Source organism: Notamacropus eugenii, chromosome 7, assembly GCF_028372415.1.
Source record: "Notamacropus eugenii isolate mMacEug1 chromosome 7, mMacEug1.pri_v2, whole genome shotgun sequence".
In the NCBI taxonomy this organism is placed as follows: Eukaryota; Metazoa; Chordata; class Mammalia; order Diprotodontia; family Macropodidae; genus Notamacropus; species Notamacropus eugenii.
The window spans coordinates 42,488,272-42,506,350 of record NC_092878.1 but is presented as its reverse complement, the minus strand read 5'-3'; the positions used below and the strand labels follow the sequence as shown (position 1 = coordinate 42,506,350).

At 35.7% G+C, this 18,079-nt stretch overlaps 1 pseudogene; it reads left to right on the top strand.

Annotated features, from left to right (window-relative positions):
- Positions 1–15,154: 15,154 nt before the first annotated feature.
- Positions 15,155–17,319, top strand: LOC140514657 (GTP-binding protein Rheb pseudogene; annotated as a pseudogene).
- The last annotated feature ends 760 nt before the right edge of the window (positions 17,320–18,079 follow it).

Sequence of the window (18,079 nt, the reverse complement as noted above, 5' to 3'; positions counted from 1 at the left end):
CCAATCACTCTAAGGAGAACAAAGTGATCATCCTTTACAACCTCCTGTTTGTTGTCTTGGCAGGAATCAAAGTCAACTCTGGAGAAAGGTAGGTGAAGTGGATTCTAGAGATATCTCTTCTTGGCACCCTGGAAACCAGTTAGATAGATCCATGTTGATATACATAATCTACATAGACAAAACAATATATCACAAGCACCCTAACTTCTCTGGCATCTAAAATCATTTGCAACTTGACTTTAACCTACCTTTTCATCTTTATTAAACACATTACTATCATTTAAATATATGATTTTACAGAAGAAGTAATTAAAGCCCAGAGAAATTACTTTGGCCCTCTCCTAGTCAACCCAAATGACTTTTTCCCTGTTCCTCATTCACAACATTGTATCTCCTATCTTCCATCTCCCATCTCCATGCTTGCATACAAGCTATCCCCTCTGGTTGAAATTTACTCCTTCCTCTTATACACTTCTTAGAATCTCTAACTACATTAAAAGTTCAACTCAAATACCACCTCCTTGATGAGTTTTTTTTTCCGGATCTCCATAACTAGTTTGTGCCTCTTCCTCAAAATTACCTTTTATTTAATTTGTTTGTATCTTGAATCAAATTATATGTATTTCTCCATATAGAATGCAAATTCTTTGAAGGCAGAGCATTCCATTTCATCTTTGTCCCCCACCCTATGCATCCCACCCCCAGCATGTAAGACATAATTTATAAATGCTTATTGATTCAGTGGTACAAATACAAGCATGTGGCAGTTCCTACCTAAGAGAGTTTACATTTTTCTAGGTTTTTATTTAAATACAACATGTTAGAATATGAGAAAATGCCCATCTGAATGAACAGAAGATTCAAATAAAATATGAGATACTTAGTTTTTCATGACGCAGAATTTCCTGGAGAAAAAAAAGAAAATGCTTGTTCGACTCTGGTCCTGTGACCAAAGGTTTATATATTTAGACTCAGAAGGACCTGTAGAAATATAGATCAATTCCTTCATTAACAGATAAGAAAACAGATCAGAGAAGGTAGCACTCATGTAATGGTACCAGAGAGTAAATTGAAGAGCCATATCTACTAATTCCAAATTCAGGGCTGTTTCTACAAGACCACACTTCCCAAAACATCTTTCTCTTCTCTGAGTGTCATGAGAAATGTCAGTTATCCAAAATATTCTCATTCCTAATTATGGAATATACTGTGTTAATCACAAAAAACATGCACTTTAAAAGACTCAAGTGAAAAAATACTGTACCAAAACCCCACAGCTTATCTCTGTCATGCACTTCGCAGCTTATATAGATCTATCTATCTATCTATCTATCCATCCATCTATCTATCTATCTATCTATCTATCTATCTATCTATCTATCTATCTATCTATCTATCTGTCTATCTATCCAGACATACGTGCAGATATCCATTTATATATATACAAATATTAATATATATTCTATATTTCTATAGATAATAGACAGGTGGCACAGTGGATAGAGTGCTGGACCTAGAGTCTGGAAAAAAAAAAAAAGAGCTCAAACCAATGATATTTACTAGATATGTGACCTTGGCAAGTCATTTAACCTCTCCCAGTGTCAGTTTCTTTATTTCTAAGATGAAGACACTAGCAACAGAGTTATTGAGAGGAGATGATATTTATAATGACCTTTGCAATTCTTAAAGGACTATTCAAATACTCATTCTATTGTCGTTAATTTCCTTTGTATTTCTTCACCTAGAAAGAAAATTTTCTTCTTCATATTTTGAAATCTTACCTAACTAGTGAATGTCATTAAATTCTTTGTTTTGTTTACATGATTTTTCTTTGTTCTAGATGCGAGGGTGATCCCTCCAGATGCTTAGCCTACTAAACATATTTACAACATATCCCACAAATAATGTTTTGTTTTCTTAGATTCTTGGAATATGCTAGAAAAGGATCCATCTGTTTTTAACATCACCCTCTTGTTTTCTTTTAATCCCAACCCTCCATGATTAAGAAAGCAAATAAAACTTTTTAAATTGTATATTTATGTTTGCACACAGATGTCTCTCTTGAGCCCTAGCTCATAAATCAGATTCAAATCTTACCTCTGACATTCTATCTGGGTGATCTTAGACAAGTGACTTCATTTCTTTGAGCTTCAGTTTCGCCAAATATAAAATAATTATATAATGCTACATAGTGCAACAGAAATGAAATGAGGAAAACAAAAGCAGCAACCAAGAACAGCAAAATGACAAGAGAGATCAGTAATAGACATCTTTCTAAAAGCAGACAATTGTATAAGAACTAAATAGAAGTAATGGTAGGGGGGAAAAGTCTTAAACAATTGTGGATTAATCCTCACCACACCTGAGCCTATAGGGAAATCAATGATTTTTCTGGTGTTAACTTACAGAGTACGAAGCCACATGCTCTTACAAAAGGACAAGCAAAGTGCTAGATATAATATGAGGATGGAAATGTTGTTACCTAATGGGGGCATTGCAGAAGGCTTCATGGAAGAGATAATATGAACAGAGCTAAGGGTTTTACTGGAATTCAATTATCAATATATGAGAAAAGGGGTTCCCAGACAATAAGGATGAGTGTTAGCAAGATGTAGAGATGCAAAAGAAAAGGACACATATTGGATACAGTGAATGAAACCATTTGGCTCTAGCATTCAGTATGTTGATGGAAACAGTACAAAACAAAGATGGAAATGCTGACTTATGCCAGATTCTCACTGTTTTGAATGCCAGGCAAAGAAGTCCAAATTTTACTTGGTAAGATGGAGCTTTTTAGAGGTGTTTGAGATAAGATTAAGATACTTCTACATATGGTCTCTAAAACATAAGCCCCTTAGAGTGAAGGGGCGCAATTTAAGAACCAATTCGGCATCTCAGAAATAAAGCCAAAATTGCCTCAGAGAAACTGTTTCACAGACTAAACTTGAATGAGAACATTGAACTACCTGGACACGGTATCAGGAATTACTTCAGGAAAGCTGGAATAAATATTCTGCAGATTATTTTCCCATGCATACGTATGTAAAGAGAGATAAATGCCCCTAATAAGGCGTAGATATCTGACATTCTGAAATGTCTAACCATTGCCTTTAGTTGTGCCGTTTGAAGCCAAACACTACTAGTTGAATGCTTCTTCCAAAAGAAGAATATTTAAATATTTAAAGACAAGCACAGTATGTCATGAAAGCCTTCAGAACAATTTTAAGCCATTCATAGCTTAGTAACTTTAAATTATACTAAGGCTTTTGCGATGTAGTGCAAAACATCCCCAGAATGCCTTCTACTCTCTAAACACTTAGAATTCCTTCAATTAAACCTCACATGGCATGATTACAAGAACTTTAAACATATTGGATGAATCAGAATTCCTCTAGACACTTTTGAATCAGCAAACATTTCTCAAGCATCTATTGTCCAACATGCTGCAGATACAAAATAAAAATGAAATAGCCCTGTCCTCAAGGCTCTTACATTCCACTGTGGGAGGCAATATGTATACTTATACATGCAAATATGTCTACATACATGAGCAAATACACCCCTATATGTTTCTCTCTCTCTCTTTTCTCTCTCTCTCTCTCTCTCTCTCTCTCTCTCTCTCTCTCTCTCTCTCTCTCTCTCTCTCTCACATACACACACAACACACTTTTGTTGTTCAGCCATTTTTCAGTTATAGTCTATTCATCATGTTTTCTTGACAAAAATACTTGAAGTGGTTTGTCATTTCCTTCTCCAGTTCATTTTATAGGTCAAGAACTAAAGCAATCAATTTTAAGTGTTTATGTATGCAGGTTTGCTTCTTATCTCCCCAAATGTGACCTCCCTTTTGTCAGCCATCTCCCCCCATACCATTTTTTCTTTATATTTTGTTGTATGATAAGATAGATTTCTATACCCAACTGAGTATGTATGTTATTCCCTGTTTGAACCATTTCTGATGAGAGTAAGGTTCATATGCTCACTCCCACCTCCTGCATCTTCCCCTTCACCATAAAATCTCTTTCTTGCCTCTCTTTTGTCATATAATTTGCTCATTCTACCTCTCTTTTTCCCCTTCTCCCAGTGCAAAACACTTTCGCGAATGGACAGGATGAAAGGGGGAGGGGGAAGAGAGGGAGAGAAAGAGAGAGAGAGAGAGAGAGAGAGAGAGAGATATTTAATATCTATAGATAGGTCTAGACTGGTAGATGGTGCAGTGGATAGTACACTGAATTTAAAGTCAAGAAGTTCTTGCTGTTCAGTCATTTCAGTCATGTCTAACTCTTCATGACACCATCTGGGGTTTTCTTGATAAAGATTCTGGAATGGTTTGACATTTCTTCTCCAAATCATTTTGTAGATGAGGAAGACCTAAGTTCAAATTCTAGTTCTATAATTCTAGTTGTACAACCCTGGATAAGTCACGTAAGTTCTGTCTGCTTCAGTTTTATCAGTTGTAAAATTGGGATAATAATAGCACCTACCTCCCAGAATTGTTTTGGGGATCAAAACATATAATATTTGAAAAGTTCTTTGCACAATGCTTGTCCCCTGTCCTGTCCTCCTCATATGTGAGACCTACAGTAAGGTCAGTTTGACTGGATCCATGTATCATGGTAAGAGGAATAATGTACAAGAATGGAATGGTAGTTTGGGGACAAGTTGTGGTAGAATTTAAAAGTTTATATTCGATCCTAAAGAAAATAGCAAACTATTGCAATTTGTTGAATAAAGGAATAGTGAGATCACTATGATCAATTTATCAATGACCTCCCTAAAATGTGGCTGTGGTTGTGGATATTGTTTATAACAATTGCACTCAAAGATTCAAAGAAAAAAAATGATTTTCTGTAGAGACAGCTGAATACCCAGAAAAAAATGAAACAAGAATTCCAAGTAAAATAAAAATGCTCAGGGAACAAGTTTGAAGAATAGATTCATAAGATGAGAAAGTGGGAAATTTTATCCAAAAATAGACTTTCTTAAACTTAGAATGTACTGAACAGAAGTCAGCAATGACTCCTGGAAACAGAAGAAATATTAGAACAATAAAAAAACTGAAAAATAGAAAGAAATATAAAATATGATGTAATAAAAAGTAACATGAGAAAACAGGTCATAGAGACATAAACCAATAATGATTGAACATATGCACATACACACACATTCTTGTTTGTGTGTGTATGTGTGTGTGTGCGTGTGTGTGTGTGTGTGTGTGTGTGTGTGTGTAAAGGAGGAAGTCAAATGAAAAAAGAATCTTTGTCTCAGATTTTTTGCATGATGGTTTAATGCCCAAGATACATGGGCAACTAATAGAAAAATACATATATGTTTGTGTGAATGTTGAGACAAATATCGAAAAGAGAGAAAACATAATTTACTACAGTGCTGAATGGCTATTTTTCCCTCTCCTGCAACCAAAAAGTCGTCTGAAAGTAAATTGGCCTGATTATGTTTTCTGTTGTCTCACGTGTAGGTAATATATAACGTAATCTAAGGTAATCTAGTGGAGGACAGGAGCTATCTCTGCTTTTTCATTTGTGTTCCCCACATTTGACATAGGGCTTGACATAGTAAGTACTTAAATGCCCCCATTCATTCAAAACCTCAAGTACTAGCTAGGTGATCATAGGCAAATAATTTCTCAGAACCTCAGTTGACACATCAGTAAAATGAGGATATTAATATTATCTACCTAATGGGGGCATTTGAAAAATCAAACTAGATAATTCATATAATTTAAAATACCATGCTAATGTGAGCTACTAATGTGACCTATTGTCTGAGAAAGACTAGAATGGGGATTTGTTTTGTGAAGTTTGGATTCAGTCAAAGGGCCATACTTGAGGACCTAGAGGTTTACATGAGGCTTTGAGGCCCCAGCTTCCCAACCCCTGGTAGATTAAAAGAGAAAGAATAGTGATTTAGAAGATGGGCCGGTTAGCTCTTACTTATTGAAGCTTGACTGCTGGAGCATTTGTAACCTAGTAATCTGCTTCATAGAAAAACAATAACAAGAAGAAATCTACTAATATAACTGCGTCTGTGTCTAATAAAAATGAAGTAAAATCATTTCCAAATACAGACATTTCTTCTGAGAGGCTAAAATTGCCTTTGATCAATGTTAGACTAAAAAGTTTTGTCCTATTCATGTTGGGAGCATCAATAGTTTCAAATTAGTGCAAGTTTATGGGTCTTTGAACATATATTACTTTGAAATTGTTTTGGAGTTACATTGAATCTGTTAGCACCAAATATACATTTAGCAAACCATTATTTTTGTATATTTAGATAGGTTATATCAAGTGAGTGAAAGAAAAGTGAAGAAGGAGAGAGGTCAGTAAATGCTTATTGATTAATATAGGAATTCATATTACAAGAGAATTCAAAGGATGTTACAAATAGATATTACTATTCTCCTAGCGCAGTAGGATCCTACATACTTTGGTATAATTTTTTTGAATGTGCACACTAAATCAGCACAAACCACCACCACCATCATGAAACTCCTTACAGAATCTTAAGTATAACAGGAAACCGAGCCAATGGTTTTCTCTTGAGAATAACATGTTTTAATTCATGGTTTGGCAAGATAACATCATGGTGGTATGAGAACACACCAGAAAGGAAATATTCAACCTATATTTTGGTCATGGATAATGTTGAGCCTAAAAAAGCCAGAAAATGTGAACTTCCCAAACAAATGACTGATTCAGAAGTTTATATGATGGTAGCTATCTTTCTTTTCTTCCTTCCTTTCTTCCTTAGTTTCTTCATTCTTTTATTTATTCATTTTTCTTTCCTTCCTTCTTTCTTCCTTATTTCCTTTCTTTTTCCCTTCTTCCTTCATTTCCCTCCTTCCTTTCTTCCTTCCTTCCTTCCATCACTCCCTTCTCTTGTCTCCTTTTTGTTGTTTTTTGCCACCATGATCATAACTCCAAAGTGATTATTGCTCTTACTTCCACTGTGTCACAAGGCATTCAGCACTATTCTTTCTGGAATTTTTCTAAACTTTATATTTTTTAAAATTAAAGTTAATGCATAAAATTTACCTTTAGCAGTGTTTTCAGGACTGTGATGATTTGGGGCACTTTGGCCAAAAGAAAACTCTGGGTCTGCATGGGAATAGATTCTACTGACTCATAAAAGATGTAGAAACACACAAAAAGCAAAAGACCTGCATCCAATGCATTTAAAGAAAAGTGATCCCAGTTTAAGCCATTTGCCTAGAAAATATATGCAATAATTGTTCATAGACATCTTATTTCTGAAAAGGAATGAAAACAACAGGAACAACAGCATAGTGTTTGACAGATTTATCCAATATGAATAGTTCAACCATACTTAGAATCTGAAGGCTTCTATAGTGACCACCTTTTGTGATGGAATTCTTAAAGCTTTTGGGTGTGATGTATGTGTGTGTGCGCGCGCGCACGTGCGCGCGCGTGTGTGTGTGTATGTGTGTGTATGTGTGTGTGTGTGTGTGTGTGTGTGGTGAAGTCTATGGAACCCTTCTCAGGATAATGTAAAATAAAAATGCATAGGATTCCAAAAGAAACCAATTATTATGAAATATATATATATGTGTGTGTGTGTGTATACATACATACATACATATATATATATATATGTATATATATACATATATATATATATATATATACATATATATATATATATATATATATATATATATATATATATATTCAGAGAGAGAAAGAGAGAGACAGAGAAAGTTCACAGATGCTAAGCTAAGAAGCCCTATTTATGGAAGAAATATTCCTTGGAGCATGGCTTCCTTGATAGCATTCATTCCAGTCAGGGTCACAGTTTTCAATGGAGGCACTCAAGGAGATATTTGACCCTGGAAGAAATTAAAAATCTAGAACTTCATATCACAGATTTAGATTTCCATCTGGAAGTGATCTTAGAAGCAATCTAATTCCCTAATTTTGCACATTAAGAAAATGAGAGCCAGAAATGTTAAGAACACACAAACAAATAGCAAAGGAAGAAATCCATTGTATATGAACCTAAATTTGACACTCTTTTTCTGCCTTCTTGACTCACTTCTTAAAGAGACCTATTCACTAAATGGGTGTTACCTCAATCTAAGTGATTACCTGCAAAGGTCTTAGCCTAAAAGGCAAGGTTCTCCCATTGCATTCTGGGCCATCTCCAGTAGTCCTGATGAACATCTGACCACTGAACGCAGAGGGCTCTGGTGGAGAAAGTGAGACTGGTAACCTTGCACAACTCTCCCTTGCTCAAATCAAAGTCAACTGCAAGTCATGTCATCATTTCCCTGATGTCATGGTCCTCTTTGAAAATGAAGGACAAACACAACCTGTGAGTTCCCTTTCCATTATACCATTAAACTTTGAGTCCTCTGTACCTAAAAAGGAAGTCGTTCTATAATATCAGCAACAAATGGTCATTGGATTTGTCTTTGGAGATATCCATTAATGGAGAACTCATATTAGCTTAGGCAGTTCATTATACTTTGGGGCAATGTTGGATAGTTCCCAAATAATTGTTGGAAAGATAACCCTTTTATCAATCTAAAATATACTTCTGCAATTTTTCTCCATTGCCTCTAGTTCTAAATTTTGGAATAAAGTAAAGTAATTAAATGCTTTTTGTTTTTACATGAGAAACCTTCAAATCATTTTTTGTTGTCAGTTGTTTCAGTTATATCTAATTCTTCATGACCCTATTTGGGTTTTTTTTTTTTGGCAAAGCTATTAGAGTGGTTTGTTATTTCCTTTTCCAGCTCATTTTACAGATGAGTAAGCTGAGACAAAAAGGGTTCAGTGACTTGCCTAGGGTCACACAGCTAGTGAATTTCCGAGGTCACATTTGAACTCAGGAAGATGTCTTCCTGATTCCTGGTACAGCTATCCAGCTCCACCTAGCTGCTCAAGAGCTTCTTATCATGTCCCTATTAGTTTTATCTTCTCCGTACTAAATACACTCCATTCCTTTCATTGTTCTTCAAATTGCTTGAGTGTGGTTCATTCACCATCATGATATCAAAGATTTATGTCTGGAAGAGACTTTAGAAATCATCTTCATTTTATCGATGAGAAACTGAGGCTCAAAATGGCTTGTCACAGGTCACACAGGTAGTAAGTGATGCTTCTCTGCTTTGAACCCAAATCATTTTGAATGTGAATTCACCCTTTCTACTTCATTCTTTACTCCAGTGACCTTTCTGAGGTTGTACTGCCATCCATTCTAATTTAATCTGATCATCTGAATATCCATTAAGTGTATACTAGCGTAAAGTACTCACTGAAGTTACAAATATGAGATAAAAAATAAAATACTCGATTTCCTTAGGGAGTTTATATCTGACTGGATGTTATTCCAATTTATCTTTCTGAAAGGGTTGAATGAAATATTTCAAATGTGGTCTAAACGAGGAACAAAGCAGAGAGATTCTTATCTATATCCATGCATGTCAAATCACAATTCTTAAAATACTGAAGTAACTAATAACATCAGTAATATAGGCAAATAATTTTATATAATTTATACCTCCAGAGATGATTATAAAAATGAGTAAGTTACCCTTATTATTCGATAGACTCGATATTCAACATTTCCACCTTTGGTTTAAAGAGTTAATTTGTCTCTGCCCAAGGAAATTATCAATACCCACTCTTAAATTAATTGTGTGTTGAACTGGAGGGAACGTGAGCAAAGTATTTTACAATAACTGTTCCCTTGGAACACTGAACTCTGTATGACCTTTACTATGGCCATATGGTGTTGACAAAAAAAAATAAATGAATAGGAAAAGAAAAGGTTCAACTGTTTCTGCTTGGTCTTTCTGACATAAGTGCCTTCTATTTGTCTACAAAGAAGAGTATTTATGTACATCAAAAAAACGTTAAGTAAAATAATTTCAGAGCCAACTCTCCACATTGGACTTGGCCTAAGAAGTCAGATAAATAGAGGAATCACAGGCAAGCTTCTTGGTTACTGATTAAAATTATGTTCTACACATAAAAATAGGAATATTTCAAAACCTAAGGGAAATCAGACAACAAGTTTGATTATTTGCTTCTCTTTTTTAATTTGTTTAATTTTGTTTACTTGGGGCTTTATAGAACTCTGAGTTAGATGGATGTGTTCAGTTAACTTTTTAATACTCTGAGTGATAGAAAGAGGTTAATATGGCTAAAGAGAGAAAGCAGGAAAGGGAGATACATTGGGACCTGAATTCTCAACCTTCCTGTATAGTTAGGTGGATATATGGTATTCTTTATACCAGTATAACCTCAAACAATGAAGAGGAAAACATATTTGTGTCCTCGTACCCTGTGTAACTTTTTTTTTCATATCCTCCTGAGCATATATTAAAGGAGAGTTAATTCAAAATGCTGGAGCCTTTCCTCTCATTCATTTGATTTTGTACACACTAATGATTAACCCTTGCTCCCACCACATTACTTATTCAATGATATGCCCTTCTGATGGTATCTCCTGAACTTAGCACATGCCTGGCACAAGTTGTTGTTGTTGGGGTCATTTCAGTCATGTCCAGCTATGTGCTAAGCAATGTATTAAACTCTAAAACCACATACTTACCATATATTTGTTGCACATAGATGTGTCATTTCAGTTGTGCCTGGCTCTTCATGAACTTCTTTGGGATTTTCGTGAAAAACTGATTTGCCACTTCCTTCTCCGACTCATTTTATAGAATCTAGGGGTAGGGAGCCTGTGTCCTTGAGGTCACATGTGGTCTTCTAGATCCTTAAATGAGGCCTTTTGACTGAATTCAAATTTTGCAGAAAAAAATCCTTTTAGGACATAGCAGATGCTTAATAAATGCTTATAGATTGATTTTTATAGCCCTTCTTATGTGCGCTCTTGGATGATTAATTGCAATAAGAGCAACCAAAATGAATCAACAGGCATTCATTAAACCCTATTGTATGCCATAAATTACACTGGGCACTGGTAATAAAAAGCCAAAAATCAAGCTGTCTTTGTCTTCAAAGAGCCTGTATCAGGAAGATTATATGTGTGTGTAAATGCACATATATAAAGGATAGGAATTGCACCTATGATGTCATTAGTGTAAGAATCTCTTAGGAAACAAAACTTGAGAGATTCTTAAGGTCAATGAAAACTTAAAGAATTGGTCAGGGTCACATAGCCAGTAGATTTCAAGAGCACCTTGAATGCATATCTTCTTGTCTTCAAGACTGGCTCTCCATCCACTACTGTTATATTGCCTCTCCTACAAGCTATATACAAAATAAATTCAAGAGAATGTTACTTCTTTTTGCTTGTGGAAAAGGGAGTATAGTCAACCAGATCAGTTAGAAATGTTCCATTTGTGGTAGCATTTGAACAGATGGAAGAAATTAAAGAATTTTAAGAGACAGAGGTGAGAAGAAAGTATATTCAAGACATCAAGAACAAACAGTGCAAAGCATGGAGATAGGAGGTGGAGTGCCATTTAGGAGCAGCAAGAACACTGGTATGGTTGGAACACAGAGTTCAGAAAGGTAAATAATTGAAAAGTAAGGTGGATGTCAAGTTGTAAAGGGCTTTAAAAGTCAGAGAAGTTTATAGTTGACCCTTTGGGTAACCATCAACTTTAATTCCTCAGAGATAGGACTAGCCATCATCCAGAATTGCTAGAATCATTTTATTATTTTAAAAGCAGTCTTTAGATCAGGGATAAACTTATATCAATAAAAACGGTGTAGCATTTCCCAAAGGCAATCCAGTTTGTCTTCCCATTCAGTGATATCACTTAAGGAGAGACCCAATTCAATGCTGGAAATACTACTGTGAATACTGTAGGCACTTAAGAAATGACTGTCAAATTGAATTGAATTGCTATTCACACTCTTATTCCTAAAGAAAAGTCAGCTGATTTTACTCACTATAGATGCCTAGTAAAAATGGATCCTTCATGCTGATCAACAATTCTCCTTTTCCATTACCATCTTGTTATCTCATTACCAGTAGCAATGACTATGAACATCTTTCCTTTTATACCCATCCCCACTCTTAATCCTTCAACCTGAGAAAATTAGTCCACTTCCTATGGAAAGATCTAGACCATTTAGTTACAGTTCTCTCTGTCTCTCACACCCACCTCTCCACCAAAATTTATGATTCTAAGGTGACCAATAACCATTTAGCTGTCTTCACCTGGATTGGAAATAGGTTATTTTTGTGACATTTTAATGCACGTATCATGTAATGTGGTGCACTTGGTTGTTCTCTTTTTCCCTGTTTGAAGTAAAATTCCTTAAAGGGAAAGACTGTCTTATCGGAAGCTTTATCTTTCCTGTGCATAGTGCACAAGGTTCTGTGCACAGCAGCTGCTTACTACATGGATAATTTGATTTCAGTCACTGCGTCATTCACTGCCCCCTGGGCCATCACCAATCATCTTGACTTTTGTCACCGTACTTCAATAACTGGAAGAGAGAGTGAGTTTGATGACGACCTCACTTAGATTCAATTCACACGCAAATCAAAACCTCATCTCACGAGGTCAGTGATCTTAGGAAGAAAACAAACACATAACTGGAAATATTACAAAAAAACAACTATGAGATTTCTGGATCCACTAGACACTCAAGTAATATAACATCAACTGGGCCTTCAGCGTTGTACGGCATCTCTTCTGGTCTCAGAGGATGAGCTAGCTAATCTTTATTGTCAAGGCTGACTGACATTTTCAACAGTGATTTCATTTTTTGTAGGACCTTACCATATTTACCATTCCCATTTTTTCTCTCATCTTCAATCTCTGTCTTCGTCATAACACTCCTTTTCCACCACTACAAACGTTAAAATCTTCCATATTTTAAATAAAAATAACAACAACAATTTTCAATTATATGTAAAGTCCATAATTAGGACTGGGAGACATAGTTGGTTTTTGTTTCCCCACCCCCAGGGTGTGAAAAGTTCAAGAATCTGATGATATATCAGGTTGTCAGAAATACAGATACAACTTAGATTAAGATCTATTTACCAAAAGTAATTAATTCAAACATAAATCTAGCATATAACACAACAACCACTGTACCTCAGTGACCTCCCCTAACATCATTTAAGAGATTACATGATAGTCTTTGCTCCAAGGCAATTTTATATCATTTGACATGGACAGCCATGAAGGTGTTCTACATATATGTTAGTTATTTTCTTCTGAGGTGCAGGTTATATATGTTTTTAACATCTGCATTTTAATCTCGTGCGAGATAATAGCTGACACCAACTTCAAATAGACCTGGGTCCAAGTCTCTCCTCTGACACATGGACTGTGCCACCAAAGGTAAATCACTTAACCACTCAGTGCTATAGGAAGTTTTAAGATAATAAATTTCAGAGACGATGCTGAGCTACATCAGTAGAGACAATTCTCTATATAAACGGAATCCTAGAACTAATCCCTATCATTCTTACCCCTCAAAATATCATTGGATATTTTACTATATTTTTTTTACTTTATTTTTTTAATATATTTACTATATTTTACTTTGTATTTCTGTATTTCTCCTGCCTTTCACTGCTCAATTTTTCGGAAGAGTCACTCAACGCCTCGATTTTCTCACCATTCCTTAACCACCAATAGCATGATTTCTACTGCCACTCCTCTATTAAAAGAGCTATTTTCAACGTTAGCAATGACTTCTGTCTTACAGATCCAATGCTCTTTTCTCAGGGTTTATTTTTTTTTCTTGATCTCTGTTAACATTTAATGCAATTGAAGACCACTTTCATCATACTTGAGTACAGTCTTCCTCTTAGACTAGGATTCAGTGCTCAGTTTTGTTTCTCTCTATACCCAGAGTTCATGTCCATTCCCGTGACTTTAATTGTTGCCTCTATACATATGATCTTTGAATCCATATATCTATCAGCAGTCTCTCCTATGTAGTGCCAATCTCACATTTCCAACTGTTTACCAAATTTATCTACCAGAAACTTACATTCTTGATGTCCCAAACTGAACTGACCGTTTCTCCAGACTTGTCCCTCTTACAAACTTGAATATTTCTATTGATGTCATCCTATAAACATGGATGGTTGGCATAAGTAGGCTGGAGCATTTTACCTGAAGATTATGCATGAATGTTGAAGAAGGGGGACAAGGAAAAAGCATTTATTGTGCTTACTATGTACCAGGAACTATGGTAAGCACTTTACAGGTATTATTTCATTTGATCCTTATAATAACCCTGAATGGTAAATGCTATTGTTATCCCATCTTACAGTTGAGGAAACTGAGGCAGAAAGCTAAGTGAGTTGCCCAGAATCATGCAACTAATAAATGTCTGAGGCTAAATTTGAATTCAGATCATCCTGAGTCACAGGCCAGCGTAGAATCAACTGCACCACCTAACTGCTTTCATAAGCTGGAGAACCTACAGAGGAAAGTAACCAGGTAAGTATAGAGTGTTGTATAGTGATACTTTGCAGGAAATAGGGATATTTATTCTGGAGAAGAGAAAAGGGTTTGGAGACATGATCATTGACTTCAATTATTTTATGAACTGTCATGTGGAAGATAAATTAGATCAGTTTGTGTTTGGCCCCAGAGGGAAAAGCAAAAAGCAATGGGCAGAAATTCCAAAATGGCCAATTTCAATTTAATGCTGGAGGAAAAATAAACTAATGTTAGAACTCTTTCAAAATTGAAATGCCCCAAGAATTCCTCAACATTAGAGTCTGTTAAGCAGAGACTGGATGACCATGTGCTAGATAGATTACAGCAGGGATTCTTTTTAAGTATGGATTTGACTAGATGTCTATTGAGAATCCCTCAAAATATACAATGCTATAATTCTGTGGTGCAGTGGATCTGAAATCAGATGACTTGCATTGAAACTCCATCTCTGATACTTCATACATCTGTGACCATTGCAAGTCAATTAACATCCCTGGGCAAGAGTTTCAAAATGAATGGGTTAGACTAGATGTCTTCTAAGGCTCCTTCCTAACCCTAGCTCTCTGGTACAAATGTAAAAGGTAGATTATCCAAATCCTCCATACTCAGATTTTGTGGAATTATCAGTTGGCTAAACGTAGGTTGGCTCTTATACCTATAGTAAGTCAGTTACACGTAGTAGTCTTTAAAAAAAACAGCATTTCTGGAATACATTCAGACATGAAGAGTTCAGTAAGTTGAGGCAGGAAGTCAATAAGGGAGACAGTGAACAAGGTAACCCCATTTCAAGAAGGACTTGCTCTTTGCTTTTTCCCTTGCATTTTTGGCAGGATACAGAAGCAGGGATGAACAAGGGTATTTCGCTATTTTCTTTTCCATATCAGTAATGGCACCTTGCAGGTGAATTCCTCACCTAAAGGAATATGCTGTGGTAAGCTAAAAGTAGACCCTTTGAGTACAACTGTTGAGTCAAATTGAATTGTAGAGAGGAGCTGGCCCAGTAAGCCCCAAAGGGTGACCTTAGCAAGAGAAATATTGAACCCAGGGTTTGCAGTTTGATGGTGCTGTTAGAAGAAAAAAAGACATTGGGAACCTATAATGCCTGAACTGTAACTTGTGTTTACAACTACTGTGCCCTATATGTGTGCTGTTCTATTAGAGTACTCAATGTGTGTACCCAGAGATACTATGTGAATTTGTGGGAGACTGTGCCCCAGGTTTATGGAAGGAAAGCTTTACAGCTAACATCCTTTTGATGCTTTGTCAGTAAGGACCACTGATGAATTTTGTTACCTGGTTGATTATCAAAGGTCAATTTATTGCTGGATTGTAAAAGTAAGGACCCTGACATACACAGCAGGGCCTGCTCAGCAGCTTCCCAGAGTCTCATCTGGCACACAAACCTTCTTCCAAACACTAAGCCCCAATGTAAAACCTCACCTCAGAGTACTTTTATATTTTTCAGAGCCAGAAGGCATTACAACCCTTGAGAACCATTGCCTTCACTAGAAAATTAACATAAGGTACTTGAGGCCTATTAATGGGCAGGGAAGATCTTTAACTCTTGACCCCACCCACCATTAACCTGAAATTACTTGGATACTCATAACTTATAGTTTCTAAGAATGTAGATCAACAGGACACTTTGCATCTGTGATAGTCGCTCACTTAATATGCCCAAATTCAGAGTTCAGTTCAAGTTCAAGTTAGTTGTTAGTCCCAGAGGGGGAACTGCACAAAAAAGAGACATATAGGAGGATTTTAAGACTGGAAAAAGGAGATGGACTGGGCATGTTTCCAAAATTACAAAAAACAGATGAAAAACTAGAATCACCTATCATTCACTATGGAATTTTTAAAGATCTAGAAGAAGACCTCAAATGTGTAACGTATATTATATATATGTTACATATATATAATATGTACATACACATACATACATATGTATACATGTACATATACATATGTGTATATGTATATGTGTGGAATGTATTTATTTATAGTTTTCAATATTCACTTCCAAAAGATTTTGAGTTCCAAATTTTCTCCTCATCTTTCCCCTTCCCCACCATAGCACATAATTTGATATAGGCTTTGCATATATATTAATATTGAACTAATTCACATTAGTCATGTTGTAAAAAAATAATTACATAAAAGAAACAAACACACTTGGTCCCACCCTCTTGAGTTTCAATGCCTACTAAGGATACCTGAGCCCCACCCTTAGGCTCATGTCAGAAATTTATTTTTAGCTCAGAGGTGTAGATATACTTACTCAGGCTGCAGTCCTCTGACAACCCCTCCTTTCCACTTGGCTTCTCCTAACCCAATGAGAGGAGTTTCTGTCCCGTTATTGCTAGTAGGCAGAAAGACAGCCAGTCAGCACTGGGAAAGAAGTAGAAATCCTCATTGACAGTTCAGTTTGTTGAAAGCCAATTTGTTGACTCTTATGATTGAGCCATAGAGAACGGTAAATGCACAAGAATACTATCTTCAGCTGGTAGACACAACTGGGCAATACTAGTACTCCATCTTTCCTCAGACGTACTTCTTAGACATTAATGGTTATATTCTTGTGTACTCAGTTATATCAATCAAAAGTTTTGAAGTGATTAAAGTTATTCATAGCAAGTTGTTAGATATAGTGGGGAATGTCCAGATACCTATTATGTTGGTTGGAAATAAGAAAGATATACATATGGAATGAACGATCAGTTATGAAGAAGGGAAAGCTTTAGGAAAATCTTGGAATGCAGCTTTTTTGGAATCTTCTGCTTAAAGAAAATCAGACTGCCGTTGATGTTTTTAGGAGGATAATTTTGGAGACAGAAAAAATTGATGGGACAGCTTCACAAGGGAAGTCTTCATGCTCAGTAATATAAATTGCACAGAAAACCTGAGGAAACTGGGAGTATAGTATACCTGAAGAAGTAAACTTCCCAATATCCTTTTTTTCTTCTGTTAACGTTGGGTCAGAGCTTTTTTTTTTTTTTTTCCCTTCAGATTATGTTTCATTCTGACTTAATGTTCAAATGGCTTCACTTCCACTTTCAAATTTTAAACCATCATATTTTGAATTTGTATATTATATGCCCTAATATTATGACCAAGAATTATACTGACATTAGTTTTTGAATGTAGTTTGTTGGTTAAAATAATGTAATCACCAAAATGATACACTACTCAGATAGGCTTCGATATCAGTGTTTCTTTCATTGTGTTAAATGTATTCTTGTATAAATACCTGCAAACTTTAAAAAAAAAGAAAAAGAGAGATAGAAAGCAAATAATAAGCTTCAATTTCCTATGTAGTTCTTTTTCTGGATGTAGACAGTATTTTCCATCATGAGTCTTTTGGAATTGTCTTGGATCCTTGCATTGCTAAGAAGAACTAAGTCTATCAAAAGTTATTCATCACACATTATGGTTGTTCCTGTGTACAGTGTTATCCTGCTTCTGCTCACTTCACTCAGCATCAGCTCATTCAAGTCCTTCCAGGTTTTTTCTGGAGTCTGCCTGCTCATCATTTCTTACAGCACAGTAGTATTCCATTGCATTCATATACCACAACTTGTTCAAGTCATTCCCCAACTGATGGACATGCCCTCAATTTCCAATTTTTTGTCACCACAAAAGTAGCTT